Source organism: Canis lupus, chromosome 25 (assembly GCF_003254725.2).
Source record: "Canis lupus dingo isolate Sandy chromosome 25, ASM325472v2, whole genome shotgun sequence".
In the NCBI taxonomy this organism is placed as follows: domain Eukaryota; kingdom Metazoa; phylum Chordata; class Mammalia; order Carnivora; family Canidae; genus Canis; species Canis lupus.
Genome location: NC_064267.1, coordinates 47,995,116 through 48,017,168, shown reverse-complemented (window position 1 = coordinate 48,017,168; position 22,053 = coordinate 47,995,116). Strand labels below are relative to the sequence as shown.

Sequence of the window (22,053 nt, the reverse complement as noted above, 5' to 3'; positions counted from 1 at the left end):
GCGTCCCTTCTCATCGTTTCCAGTGGGCAGATTTTTTGTTTTAAAGATTTATTTATTTATTTATTCATGAGAAACACAGAGAGAGAGGCAGAGACACAGGCAGAGGGAGAAGCAGGCTCCCTGCGGGGTCCCCGATGCGGGACTCGATCCTGGGACCCCGGGATCACTCCCTGAGCCGGAGGGAGATGCTCAGCCGCCAAGCCCCCCCAAGGCGCCCCTCCAGCGGGCAAATTTCAAGAGGCACAACAGAATAAAGCTACCCAACACACCTGGTTTTGCAAAACTGTGCAACTAGTTTTCCAACATCACCAGACCCACACAATGCTGGGCCCCGGGTGTGTCACCACGCCGAAGCCACCGGATGGGCCCCCCCTCTCGCCCCTTCTGCCACTTGTCACCATTTCCCACCTGCCCCCGCCCCTGCCCTGCCCTCCTAGGCCTGTTTTCTGTCTCTAGACCGTGGCTGGTGGTCTTCTGGGTCACATAGTCACATCTCGAAGGGTCTCCGGTGAATCCAAAGAACGTCTCCAGTGCGTATTTGAGACCCTGGGACAATGTAGTGAGGGCGAGTGACGCTCTGAGAAATCCTCCTCGAATCGAGCACCGAAACCACGGCTGTCCCGGAGGCTTGGCCTGGCCACCCTTCCCCGGGGTCCCCCCGCAGACCCAGCTGCTGAGCAAGAGCCCTGGACTGCCCCCCCGACCCCCGACAGAGGGGGACACTGTCTCAGCACCATGCTCTATCCGCACTGCCTCCCCCTGTGCCCCGCCAGGCCCTCCCTGCCCTCCGGACGCCGTCTCCCCCTCGGCCAGCATCTCTTGGGAGATCTCTCGCCTCGAGCTCCAGAGGCTCTGAAGGGGAACGCTGTGGTTAAATCGTTGGCCAGGAGCTACATTTTGCATTTCCTGATTCTTCCTCATGACTCCTCATGTGATGTTGGCTGGGTCTTTATCCCGCATCCCATCCAAGTTCCTGTGCTGGGCTATGTAGGACAGTTCTCAATTAAAAATGACTAGTTACATGGTATGTCTTCCCCCAGTTTCCAAAGAACCCAGGGGTGGCCCGTCCGGGGGTGGGGGGTGGGGGGTGGGGTGGGAAAAAAGTAAAGAAGCATCTACCTCGGGTCTCTACCCACAGCCGCCCTGCGACACCCGCGTCCTCCTTCCCCCACTTCCCTCTCGCCCGACACGTGCCTCCTTGGTCCTCTCTTGGGCTGTTTGCAAAGCAGTCTTAGAGAAGGAGACGTACAAAGCAGGAACCCAGGCTCGCCCGTAGTTCGAGACAAAGGAAAGCGTTCTCAGAATGTGGGAGCATCTCTGGTTTTTCCCCGCGTTTCGCACATGAACTTTGTCGTGACCATCGTATTAGAGTTTTCCTGGCACCAACTCGTCTTCAGGAATTTGATCCTTCGCGCTGGCTCGTACACTTGTGTTTGAGCCACCCTTTGTGTTCGGAAATAGAAGTTATTTATTTTTTCCCTGTTACAGATCATGCCACCAGGGGCATTTTGTCCTCACTCCCAGGGATGGACTGACGAGGCCAGAGGGTGTAGACGTGTGTGTTCATCTTTGGAAAAACGCGGCGGCCGTGCCTTCGAGAAAGGGCAACCCGGGGTGCATCCCCCGGGCCCGGTGTGAGTGCAGCACCTGCCCGGTGTCTGGAAGCCCTCGGCAGCCTGGGCATCACCGCGCCACGGCCACGGCCATAGCCCCTCTGACACAGCTGCAGCCGCTGCCTCCCGTGGGGGCCCCCCGGGACCTTGGATCGAGGCCTCACCGCTGCTCCCTTGGGCCTGTGCCAGTGCCTGACCCGGTGCCTCCCGACGGCCCTGGCAGCCCGAGCCGGCCGTTCCCTCTCTGCTGTATCGGACTTACTCCCAGCGGGCAGCTCCCTCTGGCCCTCAGCGTGGAGGCCTTGTCCCTCCCGCTCCTCCCAGCCCACATGTTCAGGGAACTGATGGGTCCCCATAGAAGTTGGGGGACCTCGAAGGGCCATGTCCCCCAAGCATCCCTCCCTGATGATAATCAGGCCTGGCTCTGCCTGAGGAGTCCCAGGCCTCCCCGAAGCCACCGCGGAGGAAGACAGGGTGGCCAGGACTGGGTTCTCCGCCAGCCAGCGTGCATCCTGCATACGCAGGGGAACGTCCTCTCCTTTCCCCTCCTCTCCTGCTAGGACCCCCTCCCCAGGCTTTTTAAGGCTCCTCGTCGTCTTAAACGGGTCACTGAAAACTACCTGTGAATTTAAACGAGGCATTATTAAATTTGAGCTTTTTCTCAAAACAACAAAAGCTTTTGAGCAGGGCATCCTAGGAGATCTCTAGTTATTATCTGGCATTTCCTTTAAAAAATATCCTCTTGTTCTCGGGTCAAGCCCCCGGGGGCCTGGCCCTTGCTTCTGTCTCCAGCTGCAGGGACCCTCTGCGCCCTCATGCGTCGGTTCTTGTGTTAGAGACACAGTTTCCTCATTGAGTTTCCCAAAGTCACCACGAACCTCTGTGTTCTCAGCATCCAGTGCTGGGGGACTGGGCGGGGGGGGGGGGGGGGGGGCGGGCGGGTGGCCTGTGACTAACGCCCACTGATGCCCAGAGTGGCGGCAGGCGTCCCCCAGAGAAATCACTGGGACTTTCCTTTGCCCCCGGATCCCAGAAGTGGGTGCATTCTCCCACTGGTGGGAGTGTGGTCCGGGCTGGTCTGATTCATCTGGGCCGAGGGGGCGAGGGTCCAACAGGGCGCTGCCGGCTGGCGGAGCCGGCCTCACCCCAGGGCCGCTGGACAGGGCCATCTGCTCCCCGGGCTGGCTGCGGTCACGCTGCCACCGCTACTTCTCTCCCCGGTCTTCAGTTACAACCCTACGGTCTTTTCATTAGACTTTCCCCAAGCCTGGATTTCTAGATTTTGGGTTGAATTCCCATCCATGGTGACTTAGGTGGATGCTTTTGGAATGATGCTGAATATGCACCCCATCGGGGTGGGGGGTGGGGGGTGGCTGGCGCTGATACCAACCAGCTCTCCCGGGAAAGCAAAGGACACAAACACCTGATATGTCGGGCTTGCCCATTTCCACGGTGTAAACACTGTCGCCACGACCAAGCTTAAGCTACCAACATGCTGATCACTGCACACGGATCAGAGGAGGGGTGCATGGCATCCCCCCACCGTACAGCACATGGCTGCTCAGACCCAACACACAGCTAACAGGCGGTGGTAAACTGCAGCAAATTAATGAGGAAACGGTGAGTTTGGGGAATTCATTAACTTTGGTGACAGTAACTTCTTTGGCTATAAATGTAGGTGATCTCATTTATACGAACGGCCCCATTTAACGTCGGCCTTGTGAAATTCCTGAGTTTTAACCCTCAGCCCCGTGAGGCTGTCCCAACCGGCTGCAACACGCCACTGGCTCTTATCTGCAGACAAGACGCGCTGCCTATGTGTGCAGAACAGCCGAGAAAACCCAGATTTCTAAGGATGCCGGAGACCCCGTTCCGCATGGTGAGGTTCTCTGTGAGGGACAGTCAATAGCCCTAGATTAAGCCAAGTCAAGCAGGGAGGGAGCAGGGAACACAATGGAGCAGCGGCGTAAAAGCACATTTTTAAAACTCCTTAGGGAGCCGTGCGACGTTCTCCGCCCCACGCGGTCAGCCGGGGACAGAGAGAGAGCAAGTCAGAGTTGCTCCGGAGCCAGCAGCCCAAGGTTCAAATCCCCGGCCTGCTGCTTAATGGCTGAGTGGCCATGGACAATTCGCCGACTTTCTGATCCTCAGTTTCCCAGCCTGTAAAGTGGGGACAGGGACAGCGCCCACCCCGGAGGGTCAGTGGATAAAAATGCGGGATGCTGGTCTGACCCCAGGGGCCCCTCAGCGCGCCCGCAGAGGCAGGACTTGCACTGGGGTCAGAGCAGCAGGGTCGCTGGGCACGGGGTCGGGGACGGAGAGCCAGCACCCTCGTCTCTTCTGTCTGGGAAGGAGGACGCTGAGTGCAGAGCTGAGAGCTGTGCGAGGCTGGAGAGCGTGTGTGCTCACAGCGCAGCGCTCAGGGGGCGCTGGGCGCCTTTGCACACTCAGGGTGTGTGTCCCCTCCCACGTCCCTGTGGCCATCGCCACAGGAACAGGCTGGAGCCGGGGGACCGCAGGGTCATTTCAGAAGCGCTCTCAAAGCTGTGCTCGGGATGGTCACTGGACTCCCGGGTGGTCATTTCACGGGGTACACGGACACGGATACGGATCCTTACGGTGTTCACCTGAAACTGATACAATGTTGCATGTTTCTCGTATGTCAGTTACATCTCAATTAAAAAAAAAGGAAAGGAATTATTATGAAGTCCAAAAATGAAACCCCCCCGAAAAAAAACAAAAGCAGCCGTGCTCAGTTAGCTCCGGACACGGATCGAGAGCGTGTGGACTCCAGCGAGAGGGCCGTGGAGACGGATCTGACGTGAGGGTCTGCACCCCGGCCTTGCTTCCTGCGTCTGCAAGGTGGGTAGAGGAGCACCGTCCTCCGGGGCTGCGCTGGGCACCCGAGGCACTGCTCCACGTCGCAGGCTGGTCACCACGACGTGCTGCAGCAACGGTCATCATAACCCGGAGTGCCAGGGCCCGGAGTCCCTGGAGCGGGCGGGGCAGGGTCCCCCCGGGAGAACCGGCGCCTGCAGAAACCCAGCATCCGGGGAAAATCCGTCCCTGGACGTGAGATTACAGGGCGGCCCCCGCAGAGCCGGGCCTCTGACTCACAGCCGGGCGCCCCCACACTGCGGCCCCCCGAGTGGGGCCCGGGCTTCTGATTCATGTTTTCCATGGTTACCCGGGGAAATGAGAACCGTCTGGACACCCGGCCGCTCGGAGGCTCTCAACCCCCTGAATGCTCAGGGGCAGGGACTTGTAGAACATCCTCCTCCTTCCGTGCACCCACCCCCACCCCAGGGAGCAGCTTCAAACCCGGACCGGCTGCCCCGGAGGGTGCTTACTGAAAGCGCGGGGAGCACTGGGAGCACTGGGAGCTCCAGACTCCATGCTTCCCAGGTGGCAGCTGCGCCTTAGGCCGTTATTTGGTCTTATTTTCTGTTCTGCGGGCACTTCTCTTCACACGCAGACCACAGCACACCACGTGGTCTTGCTTCTCCACCGGCGGTCCCCTCAGCGGGCCGCTTTCTGGCCAATGTGGGAAAGGACAAAATTCTTTTCTAATTGCAGTGCTTGAATTTGAGGGAAAGAGGAAGGAAGGGGATGTCGCAGAGCCGTCCACTTGAGGTGGAGAGTGTCGTGTTTATCCTGGGAAAACCGTTCTAGGGGACTCGGAAGATTGCTCCCTGGGCCCTGCAGCCGTTTTGCTCAAGTCCTCCTCCCCCCGTATGCAGGGGACACAGGCTCTGCGGTTACAGTAAGCCCCAACCCGAGCCTAAAAAAACGATAAAGCGTGTAGCCTGGAGCGATGCTCGCTGCGCCGAGGCCGCGCCAGATGCTCGGGTCTGGTCGGCCGTGTGCCCACCCGCGTGCCCTGGGCAGGTGGACAGGGACACAGCGTCCGGCCGGGGGACGCACCCACGGCTCTCAGCCTCGATTCCCGGCCCTGGGAAACGGGCGTGACGCCGGCTGTCCCGGAGGTGGAGGTCGCCCCCAAGACCCAGTGACAAGTGACGTGGTCCTGGGAGGTCACTTAGCCAGGAGCCTGCCGCGGGGAATGCAGGGGGAGCGCGGCCCCGGGGTGGGCGCGGGGCTGTGGGGAGCTCCCCAGCCGGGACCCAGGGGCTCAGGGAGCTGGCTGAGACCTGGGGTTCCCCGAGGGAGGGCTCTGCGCTGCCAGGACAGGGAGCAACACCGTGGAATTTGCCACCAGGGGGCCACCCGGACAGGGAGGCTGGGCTGTGCGTGGGTGGGCTGGAAGTCGGAGGCGATAAAGAAGTTGACACGAGGGCCTAAGCTTCCCTTCTAGAAACTGGGTGGTGGAGGGATGGAGGGAAGAGGCAGTAATTTTGCACAAGCTTGTGCCCTCCGTGTGTGCTTGGTGATGGGACCCTTCCACACTTTAGAGCCGAGTGGAAACCGCCCATCTGGCCAGTGAGTGGCCCCAGAAGGGCTGCCGGGGTTTCTCTCCCTGCCGACAGGGCTCTCCTCCGTCCTCCCCTCCGTTCTCTCCTCGGGGTGGGAGATGCAGGGGTGCGGGGATGCAGGGACGCCCCTGGGCAGCACCTGGACCCGGAACCCCTGACAAAGGTTTGTGGGATGACTGGAAAACCTTAGGGGATCCTTTGATTCATCTGATCCTTTGCTCAGGGACTGTTCACGGTGATGGGCAACTCTCTGAGGACAGGAAACGCCTCCTTGGTTTTGCCTCTGGGAAGGGGAAGCAAATCAGGACCATCCCGTCTTTTCGGAGGACGACCCTTTGCAAGGAGGCCCTGACCCATTTTTTTTTAATTTTTAAAAATTTAAACGCAATTTGCCAACATATAGGATAATACCCAGTGCTCATCCCATCAAGGGTCCTGACCTTTTAGAGTTTTAAGTCAATGTCCCTAAAAATCCGCTGCCTCAGGGGATCCCTGGGTGGTGCAGCGGTTTGGCGCCTGCCTTTGGCCCAGGGCGCGATCCTGGAGACCCGGATCGAATCCCACATCGGGCTCCCGGTGCATGGAGCCTGCTTCTCCCTCTGCCTGTGTCTCTGCCTCTCTCTCTCTCTCTGTGACTATCATAAATAAATAAATAAATATTAAAAAAAAAAAAAATCCGCTGCCTCAGTGTCCCCAACCCCCACCCCTGGCCTCCGACAGCCACTTCCCTGCATCTCAAGGATGCCATCTTGTGGACAGCAAATCTGGAAAGCCTGTCCTCGCAAGACTTTCACCAGAGGCAACCCGGTGATTTGCAGGCACAAAACTAGCCCAGCAGCTCTGGGCAATAGTGCGATTATCCCTTTTTTCTAGTCTTGGAACCAAACTCAGAGAGGCTAGTTACCTTCCTGAAGGTCACACAGCCAAGGAAAGGCAGAGCCGGAAAGCTTCCCTGCAGGCCTTTCCTTCTCTTCGCTGTACACACGGTGCCACCTACACCACCAGGTGTTGGATACCAGTGGTTTTCCAGCTTTTCCCCCAACTTTTAACCTTGGGATCCCCTGTGCACGCGTGTGCCGCGGATGTAGATGTATGCGTCAGTATTGCTGGCACCACTTTTCTGCAGCAGCAGTTATCTGTCCCAAGTACGGGGCCTCCGATGATTCTGCTCTGTGTCAGGCTTGGGAATGCTGTTTGCCATCCCTTCGATTGTCCCCATGACCCATTAGGGGATCAAGACCCGCGGGCTCCTCCGAAACGTCTGCGTCCCAATCTCCAGAGTCTGTGGGTGTCACCTTCTATGGGAAAATGCTCTGTGCGTGTATGCGATGCGATTATGTCAAGACTTTGAAGTGGAGAGATTGTACTGGATCGTCCGGCGGACCCGATGCCATCAAGGACATGACGGGGAGTCCAGGTCCGGGAAGATGTGACAACAGGAGCAGCTACAGGGGCGGGAGGGGGGACACATTTGCAGAGGGAGGAAGGGGCCAGGAGCCAAGGAACGCAGGTGCTTCTGGAGGCTGAGAAAAGTCAAGAAGCAGATTCTCCCCTCAGAGCTTCCGGGAGGAGGCAGCCCTGCCGACACCTTGACTTCAATCCAAACTGATTTGGGACTTCTGGTCCAGGACCCTTTGTGAGAGATTAAATCTGCATTGTTTTGGGTTCCCAAGACTGTGGTGATTCACTACAGCAGCCCTAGAAGTTAATACGGGTGATGCCTAAGAACCATACTTAGGGGTATCCCGGCAACGGCACGATCAAGGTGCATGTGGGCTGCGGACGTGGGTTGATGCGTGGGGTTTCAGCCTCCACAGCATTTTAAAGTCTTCTCTGAATTATTTACCACCCTTTAAACATCACGATGTTTTATGCGAAAATCAGTGTCTGGCTTGGCTGCTTATATGAGGCCTGAGTTCCCCATGGCAGCACCTTCTTCCAAACCTCCTCCTTCTCTTCCAACACACTTGTGAGATTTCATTTTAACTGTTGTTGAGGTCGTACAATCACAAAGCTTAAGGAGACCGGGCCGTGGCACAAGGATTGAATAAATACTCATTTCCCAAATCATTCAAACCTTCCCACCCTCAGAACGTAGTTTCAGGCCTTTAAAACTCCTGTCTCTTCTTGCATTTCTAAATACTATGCCTGACCTGTCACACCGTGGACCAGTAGGCGACATGATCCCTCTCTTAAGGATCCAGGATTGATAAAGTCTAGCCCTGTTAACCTTACTCCAAATCTGCTCCTTTTCTCATCTTCCCAATGTGATTAAGTCATAGGTTTTGATAAAACCGTGTTCACTGTGGAGTCTTATCAGGTACGGCTTTTTGTTTTTCCTTGAGTTAATAATTGCATCATTTTTCATTGCCTTGGTTTTTCTATGTTTCCATCACTACTTTTTGCAAATGATCTCTCTGACCTGGCAAATGCTCAGCAACACTCTTCTCCAAATGCTTACATTATTTTGAAAGAATCTAGCAGCCTCATTAGTTCCCCTGGAGGCTAGACTTCTGGAATTCACCATGCTAGCAGCCACAGCAGGGTTCAACCCTTGCCGTGTGTTAGAATCCCCTCTTTCCCAAACTCCTCTTCGGTCTCCCTCTCTCTCTCTCTCTCTCTGTCTCTCTCTCTCTCTCTCTGTCTCTCTGTTTGGACTGTTGTTTTGCCAGACATCCCCACCCCTGTCAGTAGTCAGTAGTGCTCTAGGGAAGAATGACTGGCAGCTTGGCTGGTTACAGAACTCTGGCTCCACTTGACGGGATGAGCACTGGGTGTTATTCTATATGTTGACAAATTGAACTCTAATAAACAATAAATTTATATAAAAAAAAGAACTCTGGCTCCTTTCAACCTTTAAAGGCACTTCCTCGTTATCTCCCAGCTTCCAGCAGCGATCCAGATGAGTTGAGTCTGATGCCTTTTGAGAATCTCCATCCTGACCATGGCCGCTTTCTTCTGGAGGCTTCTAGGGCCTCTTCTTTATGTGGTGACATCACAAACCCATACACATCCACGTGGTCTTCTTTCCTTTTAATCAGTAGTACCTGGCGGACAGTGGGTCCCTTCAAGCTTGAGACTCCAGGTGGTAAATTCTGGGAAACTGCCTCAGGGGATATTCCATAGACAATTTTCTGCCTCCTCATTTCCCCTACTAGCTCCTTTTCTAGAGCTCTGCTTAGTTGGGAGTCAGGAGACAACAGAGAGTATGCCCGGATTAGGGTAATTTCAGGAGGGTTCAATAAAGAGATTTTATAAGGAATTTATAAAGGCGCGGGCATGCTCTGAGGGTGGACACTGTGGGACCAGAACCTCCAGAGGGAGGAGGAGGGAGCTGCTTCCAGAATCAGAGGAGAGAGTGATGAGGAAAGGGCCCACCAGAGGTGTAAGACCTCTCCTACTGGAGTGCCCTGCGTTGGCCAGTCCAGCTAGACATGGAGCAGGGGGCTGGGTCCTCCTGCTGTAGGTCCTAGAGGTCAGCTCCCAGGTGCAGGGCAGGGAAGGCGGGAGCAAGGGTGCGGAGGGGAAACAAACCATCCAGCACCTTCTGACACCATATGTCTCAGTTTCTTACTTTTTTTTTCTCTGTTTCTCTCTTCTGCTTCCACTCTCTGGAAGAGTGCCTCGGCTTTATCTTGCAGCTCTCTTGTGAACGTTCTATTCTGCTGTCAGATTCACAATATTTTAAAAAGCCATTTCATGTGCTGCTTCATTTTTTTTTGAAGTCACTTTTATTTTTGTTTTTCAGATTGCCAAGTTTTCTTATCTCCCTGAGGTTAACAGTTACAACTCTTGCCTTCTGCTTCCGGCCACGTCTCAGTTTTCTCCGGGTTCCTTCTTTTCTCTTTTCTCTTTGATTTTGGTCTCCGGGATTCCTGTAGGTGACTCGCCTTAACTGCTCCCTAATTCTGGCAATCTGTATTCCAGAGCCTGTGCGAGGGCGGTAGGAGGGCAGCTCGGAAGAACTGAGTTCCTGGTGCGCTGGGGATGCCTCCTTCTGCGTCCCGGTCACTCCTCAGGGCCACAGGCAGGGGGCACAGGACGCCCCTCGGCCAGGCACTCTCCTGGGCACGGTGCCAGCACGGAAGGGGGCGCCTTACTGCCCTAAAAGCCTTTGGTTCAGAAAGTCCTTCGGGACAGTTACGGGTCAACGCAACGCAACACCCATATTCCTGGGACGCCCCTAACGTCCTTCACCTGAGACCCGGCAGAGGCCAGTCCTGCATGTGCCCCCCACCCAGGGGGCATGGACGCCCTCCAAGGTCAGACACTCGCCAAGGTCGCAGAGCCTGTGGAAGCTGGGGGAGGGCGGGGTGAGACGGGATGGGTCGGTCCGGGGCAGGGGCCGGGGGGGGGGGGGGGGGGGGGGCGGTGTTGTTTTTATCCAAGGCCGCATGGCCCCTCACTGAAAAGAGGAATGTGTAGGGAGAAGGTGCGAAATCAGGCTGTGACCCTCGGGCACAGGCCACACGGTGGTGGTGGCCCCAGAATGGAGTGCTCTGCAGGTGTGAGAACCCAGCAAGACAGAGGAGCGGCAGTGCTGCCCCCAGGGAGGAGTGCCGCCCTCTGCTCCGTCTCCCCTCCTCCAGCCTCTTCCTCCCCCTCCTCCCCCTCTTCTGTGTCCTCTCCTCCCTGCTCCTCTCCCCTCCCCCCTCCTCCCTCCTCCTCCCTCCTCTGTGTCCTCTCCTCCCTGCTCCTCTCCCCTCCTCCGCCCTCCTCCCACTTCTCTCCTCTGCCTCCGTCCTCCCTGTCCTCCCTACTCCTCCATCCTTCGTCATTCTCTGAGGGAACATTCACTCTCCACCTACTTTCACCCTTGGGGCCCTTCCACAGGGAGGTGCTCAAATAAGGCACACACCCAGCACACACACACATCACACTTCACGCATCACACACACACACCCTGTGCACATGCACACACACACACACCCTGACACGTGCACACACATCACACACACACCCTGTACACTTGCACACACACACCCTGTGCACATGCACACACACACACCCTGACACGTGCACACACATCACACGTCGCCTCTGAGGGTTGCCCGTGGAGGGTGGATGCCCACACCAGCCGCGTGATTCGCGCTGTGATGCAGGACTCAGCTGCCCCACGCCACGTCCGCAGCCTCCGGGCAGCCCTCCCCGAGCCTCACACTCTCTCCTCAGGAAGCTCCACATCTGCTTCAGCAAACACGGGCGGCAAACCTGTTGACTCCCCGGTGTGCTCTGGACTGGACTTGTTCCCTCAGCGGCAAGGAGAAGAGTGGGGGACGGAGTGGGGGACCCTCGCTGCTCCTGGCTGCAGCCTGTCCGTGGGAACCAATCTTGTTCAGAGGTCAGTGCCGGCTGTGAAGAAACATTTTCGATTTCTTTTGTCCCGTAAGAAGCCGGGGTTAGCAGTCCTAAGGAATTAATCTCAGACGTTCCTACTTGAGTCTCCCTGTAGGGTTCTAGAAGTTTCCACCTCCACAGAGTTGAGGGGGCAGGTGACCTGTCCAAGAAAGGTCAGAGGGGAGGAAGCGCCGTGAGACTGTGAACGTGCTCACTTAGCCCCTCTGGTCGTCCTGGAACCTTCCCACGCCAGCTGGCCACTGCCCCTGCTGATTATGGGGTACTAATAATGGAGTGGGAAACGGGGCACCCAGGGGCGCTTCTCCAGGTGGGGTCTCCACCTGCACCCTGGGTCACCTGCTCAAGAGTCAAACCGTCAGGAGGGAGAGTCCGACCACGGGGCCCTAGGTGTGGGGTGATGTGCCAGGAAGGTCGTGTGGCACAAAGCGATGTGTTGGAGGGGAGCGTCCCCCCTACAAAAGAAAGGGGGTCGGGGGATCCCTGGGTGGCGCAGCGGTTTGGTGCCTGCCTTTGGCCCAGGGCGCGATCCTGGAGACCCGGGATCGAATCCCACATCGGGCTCCCGGTGCATGGAGCCTGCTTCTCCCTCTGCCTGTGTCTCTGCCTCTCTCTCTCTCTCTCTCTCTATGACTATCATAAATAAATAAAAATTTAAAAAAGGGGGGGTCGGGTGCAAGAAGGGAGTCTCCATCTGACCCCGTGCCACGGGGAGCAAGCTGGAGGGGTCACATGGGATCTGCACGGAGGAGCCTGCTTCCTCGGGGGCAGGATGGGGGCCTCGCTTCCTTGGTCTCTTGGGGGGACCTGGGGACCTGGAAGGAAAGATCCTCAGAACAAAAACAGAAGGAGAAGCAGGAGGAGGGGACCTGGACAGGGAGCCCCGAGGCTGCGCCGTGCAGCGTGGCCAGGCCGCCGGGTAAGAGGAGCTTGAGCCCCGTCTTCAGGGGGTTACGGGGCTCAGGCCCCCCGGAAAGGTCAGCCTCTCGGCAGCCACACTGCTGGCAGGGGCTGTTTCTGGAAGATTGCAGGCCAACCAAGCGCGTGGAGGGTCGCGGATACCAGCAGCTTTGATGGGGGACTGGGATGGGGACTTTGTGCTCGGACTGGTGAGGGCGGTCGGAATTGACAGAAAGGACCCAGGAGAAGCCACATGCGGGCTCAGGCCAGAGTGAGCACCGACTTGGGACAGCCCTTGGCGGGGGAGGTGGAGGCAAGGGAGGCTGGCCTCCACGCCAGGTGCCAGGAGAGAAGGACGGGGGCACGGAGGCCACCTGGCAACGCGGATGGCGTGGATGGCGGCCGAGACAGCTTCTACTTTCTCCGGGAAGAAGGAAGCAAAGCCACGTGTTTAGAGTTAGGGCCGGGTGGGGTCACAGGCCGGAGCCGAGGGGAGGCCGTAAATCAGAGCCCGAGGCCCCCCTGCACATCCCCGGAGGCTGCAGCCTGCCCGCCACCCCTCAGAGCCACGGGTCATGAGCCGCGACGTCACCGCGTCCCGCGGCCAGGTTTTTATTTTCTTTTTTTTCCAAGTGTAAGAAATTTTGCAACATGATATAAATTTGATGAAGTCTTGAATTGTTGTTGGGTGTTCCGCTGTGTAGGCTACACCTTACTAGCCCAGCCAGTTTTTTTTTTTTTTTCATTTTTATGAGTATTTCCAGACAGTTGTTTTCAAACTCGGGGTCTGGCCAGGACGGCCCCCCTCGGCTCACACGTGGGATGGACGGGACCAGCCCCTGACGGCCAACAGGCTTGGACAAAAGACGGGTGGGAAGCCACTTGCCGTTTCCAACAATAAGAGCAATAACGTGTCATCACTGCTGTGTGCCCACGACGCCCGGGTGCCTCCGCACGTGTTCACTCCCTTCCGCCCACCGTCCTCGCGGCGTGACTGCGCCGGGGCTCCCCCGACTGCTCGTTCCCCCCACGTGCGTCCGGGCGGCGGCTCATGCCGGTGGGTCCGGCAGGTTGGCCACACCTGGCTGCCTGTGCCACGTCGTACAAAGGACAGGGCTCCCTCCCGGCCCCATGTCCCTGCCCCTCTGTCTGGACATCAGGGTGTCAGGAGGTCGGTCCTTGGAACCCAGACACCGAGGGGAGGGAGCCCAAGCCACAGGGCCCGGGACGGGGCTGCACGGTGGGCAGCGCCGGCTTGCTAACCACGCCCAGGTGCCACCGTGGGAGTGGGTCATCCACCCCCAACAGGGGGCCGCCTGGCTAAAATCCTAGTGGACACCTGGCTCTGCAGCCTGTCCGGGAAAGCGGAGGCCAGAGTCGTGCACCAGCTGCCCTGGGCTCCTGCCCGCAGAAGCTGTGTGACATACATGACATTCGACCCAACACCTTTGAATGTCTGCCTCTGCCAGAGGTTTCGGTGCCCAGGCCGGAGTCTGGGGGGCAGAGGTTCCAGCAGCCGTCCCCTCCCGGTACCGGCACGTGGAGTCCCCACAAAGTCCCTGTGGGCCGCCTGCTGAGATTAGACCTTTTCGGATGAGGACACTGAGCCCAAAGCCTGCAGACCCGGTCACCGGACGACCCGGACGAGAGCCTAGGTCTGTCCCCGAGGCCTCCAGCCCCACGGGCTCCTTGGCCCAGTCTGTCCCGTCTCAGGCCCCAGAGACAGCAGGTCAGTGTTTCGGGCCCCACTGCTCCTGCCCCGCCTCGCGCCCCACTTCCCTCTGCCGGCCAGCCCTCCGTGCTCCCCGCTCCGGGCCCGTTGCTCTCACCCTGAGGGGCTGTTCTCCTCTGCTGGAGGCCGCCATGTGGTGGGACACCCGGCACCCCCCGGGGCCTCCCCTCCGGGCCGACCAGAGCCCCCAAGGCCTCTCCCTCGGGCCCGACCCCTGCCGCGCTTCCCCAGATTGACCCACGGCCTCTGGCCCTCGAGGCTTTCGGGGGCCTCCCCCTGCTTCCCTGGAGAGACTTTCCGATTCACGACGCTTGCACCAGACTGTACCTCCTTCAGTCCAGCCCCACCCAGCACGTTGGAGACATTTCCGGGAGGTTCTTTCACCTGCTCGGTTGGTTGTTGCATTAAAGTATAGTTGACGCACAAGGTTACGCTAGTTCCAGTTTCCTGAGGTTTCTTGCCCGCGAGCGTCAGCCTTCCCCACGTCCCAGGGTTGGCCCCCTTCCCGGGGGCTCTTCTGACATGTGCTCCACCATCCTCCAGGGGAATTTTTGAGAGAAGTTTGAGGTGGGGGCTTGCCATCTAGAACCACAGACTGGAGATCTCTAGTGACCCAAACACGTGCAGAGTGAGTTGTCGAGGATGGGGAGCAGGACTTGGGGCCCCTGCATAACGGGGAGAGGCTGGGGGGGCTGCTCTTGCTGAACCTCACCCCTATTTGCCCCTGGCTGCAGAGCCGCGGTTCGCTCCGGAGAACACGGGGACCTGGAGGTGACAGGCTCCATGGCTGGAACTCTAGGCCCTGGATGACTCTTGCCTTTCATTGTGGTGAGAGGAGCCACTGACCGTGGCTGTGGAGAGGGCTGTGGCCCCGAGGTTCCACTTAGGGTCCCTGGCCCATCCTCCCTCCCACCTGGATCCACTGAAACCCACGTGCCAGGAAACCCGCAGGTGCCACGGGATCTCTGGCACAGCAAGCAGGGTCTAAGGAGCCAGAGTGGCATCGTGGGGAGCCATGGGCGGCTCTGCAAGGTCCCAGTGAAAATGAGACCGGGTCGGTGTCCATCCTTACACCAGCCAATCCACTCTACCCTGCGGCCTGAGGCCGGGTCCCGACCAGTGTTCACGCCCCACTGTTCTAAACACCTGCTGCTCCTCCTGCCCTGGTCTCCTCAACCACACAGGGAGACCCCAGAGCGACCAGGGCCAGCTCCAAGGGGGCGTGGTGGGTCCGGCCTCCCTGGCTCTTGGGCTCAGCCCAGGTAGGCTCACCGCAGGTCTAGCTATGACCCTTTCGGACTAATGGCTGGTTTGTAGGCTTTGAAGCTGAGTCCTGTGCTCTCTGGCCCTGCTCTCAGAACTTGGAATCCTAGAGCCTACACAGGGCATCCTGGAGGCTGGGGTCCCTCTGGCAGGACCTCGGTTGGGTGCCATACCCTGCACGTCAGGCTTCTCCCAGGCTCCTCGGATTGCTTGTCTCAGGCCTTAGACCCGCTCCGACCGTGGTGCTAGCTCTGTTCCCTTGAGCCCACCCCCCAGTCCAAGACCTACTTTTCATGGTGTCTTTGGTTGTTTGCCATCAGCAGTAATTTGATCTTCCTTGTACATCTGCTGGCCTCTCAAGCTGGAACTTCCCTGGTTTTTGCAAACCGGGCGGTATCATTTGGGAGCAGGAGGAGGGTAAGTATTTCTAAGTGGGGGGTTGCAGGGCCCGCTGTCTGCGGGGATTGGCCTCCGCAGCAGGGAGTGAAGCAGCTCTGACCCTGTCCCAGAGGGAGCAGCAGCACCCTTGCTCTTGCCCCTTTCCACCACACAGGAATGCTGGCCCAGGTTGCCAGGTGAGCAGATTTTTCTCAAGAGAAGTGAGAAATTTGAATTTTTATACGAAAACTCCCATTTTTCGGATGTTAATTTATTAGCGTTTTAAAACACCGTGAGGTCCAAGCCAAACGAGTCTGCTGACTAGAGCTGGCTCACGGACAACTATTTGTGAGCTCTGTTACGAGGAAAGCCATTTCACTAATAATACCAGTGATAACAACACCAATAATAAAAGGCACCGAGTGCTCACCACCTGCCAGGCGTTATCCTGCGGGTCTCGTGTGAATGTGGGTCTCGTGTGAATGTTTTCCTTCATCTTCACTACACTCTTATGAGGCAGGAACTGCTATCATCCTCTGGTTTTATTCAGATAAACAGAGATAACCTCAAAAAGGTGAAGGAGTGCGCCCAAGGTCACAGGCCTGGAGAGAATCAGCCCCTGGAGCTCACACCCAAACCACCCGGTCACACTGCCTTTCACAAGCACAGAAGGGCTAGGGAGGGGTTCCTTTTTGAGATCTACAATTTGTTTTTCCAAGACATAAGTATAAGATACACAAAAATACAAGCTGGCTCTTCTAGAGATGGAGGATTATAAGTAACATCTTTCTTTTCTTTCCTTTTTTTTTTTTTAATTTCCCAACTATCCCTTTATGTATTTTTAAATGAATTTTGTGGGGTTATTAGTAAAGGCCTGTATGAGCTTCAGTCTATATCTGTGTTTCCCCGAGGGAAGGCCCACTGCCTTCTCAGTGGAGATTTCTCCAACCCCTGGGAGACACATCTTCATCGGGGAGAATGAGAGCCATGATTCTCCATCCCGGTGAGTGAGTGTGTTTCTGTGTGTGTGTGTGTGTGTGTGTGTGTGCCTGTATGCATGTGCGCAAGTGTATTGGGTGGGCATAAGAACTGAATATGCAAAAAAAAATAAAAATAAAAATAAAAAAAATAAAAAAAGAACTGAATATGCAGATACATATTTTGGAAAGACTTTCCAGATCATTCTGCTAGCCACACCCCCTTCTGGTTGAGAATGATTATTTTTAACATTAGAACTAATCTTCAATACCGCTAGAACTAAGACTACTGGCTGAGTCTATCCGCTTATTCTCACTAGCAATGAAAAACCTTATTTTCTCCACCCTGTTATCAAAGTAGATTTTGCTTATTTAAGAAGATTTACAAAATACAAAAAAAGTAGAAAAAAAGAAAAATTATGCAGAGTACCATGACATAATCACTACAAAGTGACTTTGGTACATTTTCTCTTGGTCTCTTATTTTTGTTTATTCATTTTTAAACATTTTATTTATTCAAGAGAGACACAGCAAGAGAGGCAAAGACACAGCACAGTCAGAGGGAGAAGCAGGCTCCCTGCAAGGAGCCTGATGTGGGACTCAATCCCAGGACCCCAGGATCACGACCTGAGCCGAAGGCAGACGTTCAACCACTGACCCACCCAGGCGTCTCAACAACTTATTTTAAAAACAAGTCCACACATGACAAGGTGCACCCTGTGGGTAGGAATACCTGCCACATATTGCAACAGGAAATCTCTTTCTCAAGCTAGAGGCTCATAGTATTTCAATCGGGGAACTGCAGCAAATGGAGAAAAATAAAGTCCCCCAAACTAAGGCTGAACTAGTATTTGAGCTATCCTAAAATCCTACTGATGCAAACAGCTTTCCCTCAGCATGGTTAATCCTTTCTCCTATTAAGAGATGTGTCTGAGACATGGAATCTAACTATAGGCACAGGGCTGGATGGGTCTGGCAGGCTCTCAGACCCTGAGACTGAGGTCAAATGGGAATGCCAGCTGGCCTGCCTCTCCGCCAGCCTCAAGGAGTGAAAGTCCCCTCCAGCTTGCTTAGTAGCTGTCTCAGATTCATCAAGCATATCGTGAACTCTGAACATGCACCACAGGAAAGGAAAACAGAGGGGTAAGGGAGGTCAAAGCATTGAACTCTGGCTTCCAATGGCTGGAGGTAAGGCATAGCTTCATAAAGGAAATGGAGACTATCTTACTCCCCCCACCCCATGCAGAATGTGAGGGGAATCCAAAATGGAACACTGAAACAAATGAACCTACATGACAAATGACAGCAGAGAAGCAGTGACACCCTGGGAGCCATGAGCTCACCTTGTGTCCAGATCTTGGTTTCTAAGGAACATTCTCCATGGAAAGGAACAGGGCTCCCTAGAGAAACAGCTGACCCCAGGACCGGCCCAGGGAATGTACGAAATCTGCCAGAAACATTTTGTGGTGCCAGAAAGTAAGACGGTGATCCAAAAATGATGGGGTCATGCCAAAACGGGAGCCAACTTCAAGGCTCTCCCAATGGCTAAATCTCGGACAGTTGAACAACAAAATATATAATGCTAGTAATGGATTATAATGCCTAGAATGAGCTAAATACCCACAAGTCCATGCTAATACTAATCCATAATTGAATAAATATGGGTATTTATCTCTTAGCCATTCTTTAGAGTAAAATTCCAGTTAATATATATAGAAATGATATAGGAAATAGGTCTTGATTTGGTTAACACATACTAATAGGTGTTGTAGGCAAAAGTCACTCATGGAGGGTAAATTTAGTAAAAGGATGATGAGAAATGGGATATTTACATAGTCTCAAAGTATCTTCCCACTAATACTTATTAATTACAAAAGAAAATATGCTAATTTGACAGTGAAGAAACCCGGCAGACACAACTTTCACCAAATCATCGAAGTGACCATCACTAGTAGTAGGATATATGGATCTCGTATGTACCCCCTGCTACAAGGCACTGAGAAGGACTCAGCACTGCCCCTGGGGTGTCCCTGGTGAAAATGCGTAACCTCAGTCTCCTCATGAGAGAATGCTAAATACAAATTAAGAAACCAGAAAAATAAATAAAAATAAAAATAAAAAAAACAAACAGAAAAAAACAAATTAAGAGGCTACCTGTAAAATAATGGCTGGCATTCCTCACTCACCATCGAGGTCATGAGAAACAGACAAGAATGCCAATTGTAGATTAGTTAATAGTGTTATGTCAACATTAATCTCCTGGTGTTAAAAATCGTACTGTTGGTTATATTAGATGGTAGCATTTGGAGAAATTGGATGAAGAGACAGTAGAATTTCTGTACTATTTTTGCAGTTTATTGTAAGTTTGAAATTATTTCAAAATAAAAGCAAGAAAGTGATGGCATGACTTTATAGGGTTTCGAAATTTCCCATTGGGAATTTTATTTATTAATCAGGTAGGGAAACGTTGATAATTTGAACAATACTGAACTGTTCTTTAGGTCACATGGCTTGGTCTCTTCTTTAAAAATGAAAAACAACATAGAGTTTATTTAAAAATCTGGAAAGTAAAATTAGCTAGGAAAGGGACTATATTTTATGGTGAGCTGTAGAGCTAAGAGTCATCCAAAATCAACAGTGTTGACTATTAGGAGTTCAAGTTGAACTGATTATACACATCTTGACATGTTCTCTTGATTAAAAAAGAACTTAACCTAGCGTTTATAGCACTTAGGGAGAGTCTCACAAAAGTATGTATGTAATCAAGGCATTTCCAGAGACACACCTTGGAGTCCCTGCTGCTGAATTAAGCAGCAGGTCAATTAGCTCTTCCAGCTGAAGGCCAGCTCTAGTTTCATGGATAATTAAGCCAAGGCTGTTGGATCCTTGAGTAAGATGTAAATTACTGGCAATTTCAGGATGAGCTAACAAGGGAGGCCCTCCAATTGGCTATGGGTTTTACTAGAAAATGAAGAAATAGTCAAGTCAGTCGGATTTTAATTACATTTGATCCCTAACCTCTGAATTTACTATTTGGCATGCATTTCAAACTACAGATGAGTTCTATCATAGAGCTTCCATTAAAGGTTCTCATTCAGGATGACATTCCAACATTTTGTAGGCTTTATATCCTTTACACTCCCAAATCTCCACTAAAATGACGTAACAGAGTGATAGGGAAAATTCCCCATAATCACTTGGAACTAGGAAAAGGCACCATCCAAATTCCTAAATTCCTGATGATTTACAGTAAGAAATGGTACCAGAAAAAAAAAAATGAGGGGAGGGAAGGGAAGGTGGACCATTCCACCACTCACCTCTTCCAGAGTGGGCTGCAGGTCATGGTGGTCAGTTAATAGGGAATGGATGTCAGCCTTGCTACAGGCCCAGGCTGGGGTCAACCTCACACCACAATAACTGTGCAGAGGGCACAGAACAGGATGTCCTGCTGTGTCAGTTCCCACTGAAGCTGGTCCCCTGGCCATAGGAGACAAGTGCTCAGCGCCGCCAGCTGGCACTGCCACAGCAGGTGGCCCAGAGGAGAGGAGATGTTCCAGCACAAGACTTGCCAGTTCTGTGCCACCTCCCACTAACTGCAGTTCCTACTTTACATATCAAAGTACATTAAATCCACCAAACAGGCCAAGAGTTCCCAAATTTTCCATTCTTTTCATCTGGGATTTCCTTCTGAAGGCAAAACAGAACAAAACAAAACAAAACAAACAAAAAAACCCACTGAATTCTGCAGATGAAAAGATGGAGACCAATGGCCCATTTAGGAAATTTGGACCTCTATAAAACAGAGGAAGTATTTTAAGAAAAACAGAATAAAAAAAAAAACTTAAAAAACAAAAAGAAACCAAAGTTAAGAAACTTGACATATATATTCTAAGTAAGATTTGAGGAGATATTTTTTCTTCATGACGGTTTCACCGGTGCAATTTGAGAAAGAGAATGCTCGAAGTATCATGTACCCAGCTAAACTATCAATACAGGATGAAGGCAAAACAAAGACGTATTAACCGTGAAGAAATGAGGACATTGTCTTCTCTATGTCCTTTCAGGGATCAGAAAAATGTGCTCAGGAGTAAGATTCAGCAGAATAAAGAGGAATCTAAGGAAAAGGAAACATGAGATTCAAACACTGATGGAAATACACCAGAAGAGCAAGTGGAAAGCAACACAAGGATACTAACATTAAGGCAGACGGCATACGGGGAGTGAAAAGGGAACCCGCTGAACAGAAGAGACTGGCATGCATTTATCGGACTAAAGGCTCATCTCTAGAGCATGTGTAGAGCTCATAAAAAATCATCATAGTGAAACAGTTAAACCAACGCAACAGTAAAATGAGCAAAAGGCTTTGCAAAAATATCCAATGACCAATAAACATATGAACAGCTGCTCGACTTCATGGGTCACTGGAGTAGTGCAGATTAAAACCACACGTGTCAGAATGACTAAGATAATACATGTTTAAGAACAGACAATACTTGGGACGCCTGGGTGGCTCCGCAGTTGAGCGTCTGCCTTTGGCTCAGGTCGTGACCCCGGGGTCCTGGGATCGAGTCCCGCATCGGGCTCCCCACAGGGAGCCTCCTTCTCCCTCTGGCCCCTCTGCCTGTGTCTCTGTTTCTCTGTGTGTGTCTTTCGTGAATAAATAAATAAAATCTTAAAAAAAATAGACAATACTAAAAGTGTTACCAGGGATGTAGAACAACCGTACTTTCATACCCCACTCAAGGGAGTGTAAATTGGTACAATTGCTTTGGAAACCTCCATGAGTCGGACAGAAACCCTTGAATCAGGGATTCAGAATCACAGATCTGGGCTCTTCCTGCTGTTCACTAGCGTGGGGGGCTCTGTGCCCTGCGAACCAGCTGCAAACTACTCTTTAAGAAGATTGGGGTGCCAGCCAGGGCCCCAGCAGGAAACATGGCGTTCTCGGGCAGGGTCATGTAGGAGGGTCTGATGAAGGGAAGTGAAGATTGCAGGACCCTGTCTCCCAGGCTGCCACACGTGGGCAGAGCCCCTCAGCGAGATGAGTAACCTTAGGCACCTCGAGGTGCTTCCATGAGGGGGCAACACAAGGGTCCCCCTGAAGTTGAGGCCATCAGCCTGCTGGACTTCTCACAGCCCTGGACTGCCAGGCCAGGAGAGGTATGGCTCTAACAACATTTTGAAGCAGGGTCTTTTTCGACAGGGGGACTGTCATGCCCTGTAGGGGGTTCAGCAGGATCCCTGGCCTCTGCACCCTCCACCCCTCCACCACTGACTGTGACGACCAAAAAAAAAAAAAAATCTCCAGACATTGCCAAGCGAACCTGGAGGGACCAAACTGCTCCTGGCCAAGAACCCCTGATTTGGGGTATTGTCCCAAGGGTTGGAAAAAAAACAAACCC

General features: G+C 53.8%; 2 long non-coding RNA genes across 2 annotated transcripts; both read left to right on the top strand.

Annotated features, from left to right (window-relative positions):
• The first annotated feature begins 9,805 nt into the window (after positions 1-9,805).
• On the top strand, positions 9,806-14,459 carry LOC112669963 (uncharacterized). Its single transcript, XR_003142695.3, has 2 exons — positions 9,806-10,308; positions 11,219-14,459. It is a non-coding gene; the product is annotated as an uncharacterized LOC112669963 (long non-coding RNA).
• Positions 14,460-17,851: 3,392 nt separating this feature from the next.
• On the top strand, positions 17,852-21,054 carry LOC112669962 (uncharacterized). The gene is made up of 2 exons (XR_003142694.3): positions 17,852-18,127; positions 20,716-21,054. It is a non-coding gene; the product is annotated as an uncharacterized LOC112669962 (long non-coding RNA).
• The last annotated feature ends 999 nt before the right edge of the window (positions 21,055-22,053 follow it).